The sequence below is a fragment of the Etheostoma spectabile genome, unplaced genomic scaffold (genome assembly GCF_008692095.1).
Source record: "Etheostoma spectabile isolate EspeVRDwgs_2016 unplaced genomic scaffold, UIUC_Espe_1.0 scaffold393, whole genome shotgun sequence".
NCBI lineage: Eukaryota > Metazoa > Chordata > Actinopteri > Perciformes > Percidae > Etheostoma > Etheostoma spectabile.
The window spans coordinates 766,746-769,648 of NW_022605598.1; the positions used below are offsets into that span (position 1 = coordinate 766,746).

Here is a 2,903-nt window from a genome sequence, read left to right on the forward strand (position 1 = left end):
AGCTATTTAATGTGATCCAAAAACTATCAGTTCTACTCCGTTTAACAGTACCAAATACCTGCTGAAAGGTTCCTACCTAAATAGACATCACTCCAAACCATACTAGTGACACCAGTAGACAATTTGGGTCCTGCACCCAATATAAAATCAAAATATCCCTTACAGGTCCTTACCATCATTTGTATTATTTCTGTGTTTTTATCTACCATTGTGGCCAAGTTGATGCTTTGATTTTTTTAGGCTATATTCATTGTCATAATTAGAAAAGAAACGCGCAGTGGTTTAAAAAACCCAAAAAATTACAATTCCCCATTGTCAAGTTACCTGACGTCTTAAGTCAGAGGCTAAGGTGATTACGAGTCAAGAAACTAACTGTCATCATTAGACATCGTTCAAAATGGATACTAAAGAATACGAAAGGATAGTTACTTACAAGGTGAAACGCCAGTATCCACCAAACTTGTCTAAGACAGAAAAGTTGCTTCTTAGAAGAAAAGCGGGCCTTTATGATGTGGAAGGTAGGTTATTAGAAATTTGTTTTGACTTTGAAACTTTCTTTGACAATTACCCCGCTAGTTAACGAGTCTGGGCCGATTTAATGTTGTAATAACAGTGGTGAAGGCCTACATAGCCTACTCGACTCCATTACCCCATTATTAGGACACTGGTTAAAGCTTAAAGCATTGTGGCTTAATCAGATTTATTGCCAAAAAAAGTTTAAGGTTACATATTTTTGCTGTTGATGAAACATGTTTAACCTCATATCACTTACATTTGCATTGCAAAGAAAATCATGTGTGGATATATTTCTATAGGTCTATTTTTTTAAAGTTTGATTTATATTTGCATGTGCAAATAATTGCACTATTACCATGGAGATTACCACGTAGCTACAGGTGTATAAGGTTTTTATCGTAAATCTATTTGTAAGCATGTTTTTGTTGACATTTAGGCGACGAGCTGTACTACAAATGTTATAAAGGGACTTCCAGAACAGTCAAAACAAAAGTGGTCTGTGGTGCTGGTAAGGCAGACCACATTTTTCAAGACTTTCATGCCAGCCCTATTGGGGCACACTGTGGCCAGACAAAAACAAAGGAGAGCATATCCCGCAGATTTTACTGGCCTGGGATGTCAGTTGATATCAACAAGTGGGTAAGTCAGTAATACAAATTCACCATATGATATTATTCTATAACAAAGCTTGTCATTTCATTGGTGTTATTTTTCTATATATTTAGAATTATTTCTAAAAACGTTTTCCTATTATTTAAACTATGTTATGCTTTGTAATTTTGAGGTTTCCCAATGCGCTGCATGCCAGGCAGCTACAATTACAATAAAAAAGCCAACGGAGTACACCCCAATAAAGGTTAGGCCTTTAAAAGGCCTTTTAAAGTCTTTTAAAATGTTAGTCAAATAATTTTTAAAACATTTAATCAAATGTTTAGCAAAATAAATATCCCATCACTTGGTGTTTTCATGATAGTATTACTAGTTGATTTATGCTGCTTTACAGACAACTCAGAAGTTGGATATTTCTGACTTTGAATTTCCACACACCAACATCTATGACCACAAACAGAAAAACTTGAATGATTAAAAAAAGCTTCCACAAGGTCACATTATTGTTGTGTGACGTTAGACAATTGGTTGTACAAGTTGGGTTACATGCCAAGAGTTTACTAGTAAAAACAATTTTTTTAACTTCGGAGTTACCTGCAAAGCAGCAGAACTTCTTTTGATCTGTCCTAAGCCTAGATTAGTTAATGCTGTTTTTTTCTCTCTAGCAACCCATTTATATTATTAAATGTTCAGTGAGTAATATTTATTCTTCCCTTCTTGTGCCTTCTGTCTTCTGCTTTTTGTTCCACCTGCTCTTCTCTTTGTAGTGCTTGAGAAAATAGAAATGACGTCTGAAATAAAATGTAAATGTGAAATATTTTGTTTGTCAAAACCTTCAGGTCACACAACCATTTGAGTTGCTGGGGATGGACCTGGTCGGAAAATTGTCCACAACTCATAATGGACATCAATATATTTGTGTCATGATTGACTACTTTACTAAATGGCCACAGGCTTACCCTCTCAAGTCAAAGTCAGCAAAGTAGGTTACTTCTTGCATTGTAAAATTTGTCCATTAGTTTGAAGCGCCCAAAAGGATTCTAACTGACCAGGGCAAAGAATTTGTCAATTCTGTAAGTAGCCTACTTCAGTCATAGCCAAAAATTGTGTACAAGTTGTTGATTTACCAACTGTTACTTTTACAAAATGTATTGTTGTGAAATCCTTATGCTTTCTGGAATTGATGGAGTACCACTGAATGTGTAATAAGTGTATTTCTTCATATGATTTTGGCTTATGTTTGCAGATCAACAAGACAGTTTGTGATATTTTGAACATCAAAAGGAGCCTCTGCTCACCTTATCATCCACAAACTAATGGTTTGGTCGAGTGGATGAACGGCACAATTCAGAGGTGAGTTCTTTGTTTTACTACATTAAGATTTTATACTTTATACATTATAGTCTTCTATGGAATATCAACACTGAAATGGCATACAGAGAAATATATAAATACAAAAAAGAAGATCCCAGTAACAAATATCATGATGATTATGTCATAAATATAATGTTTTGAAATTGTCTTCATTCTTAGAGCCCTGAGCAAACTGGTGGGTCAGCATCCAGATACTTGGGACGATTATCTGGATGCTGTAATGTTCGGTCTCAGAACAAAAAAACAACAACAACATTTTCGCCCTATTATCTGATGTTCGGCAGAGAGGCTCGATATTCATCAGAAGTCCCTGAGCATTACATGGTTGGTTTCTCATATATTTTCATTTTTCAATCCTTTTTTGATTTATATCGCTCTAGATGTGTATATCACAGACATGCATA

The 2,903-nt window shown here is 35.1% G+C and overlaps 1 long non-coding RNA gene across 1 annotated transcript; it reads left to right on the top strand.

The window, feature by feature from the left end:
• The first annotated feature begins 1,005 nt into the window (after positions 1-1,005).
• On the top strand, positions 1,006-2,883 carry LOC116686543 (uncharacterized). The gene is made up of 4 exons (XR_004331290.1): positions 1,006-1,155; positions 1,301-1,372; positions 1,965-2,198; positions 2,372-2,883. It is a non-coding gene; the product is annotated as an uncharacterized LOC116686543 (long non-coding RNA).
• Positions 2,884-2,903: the final 20 nt, after the last annotated feature.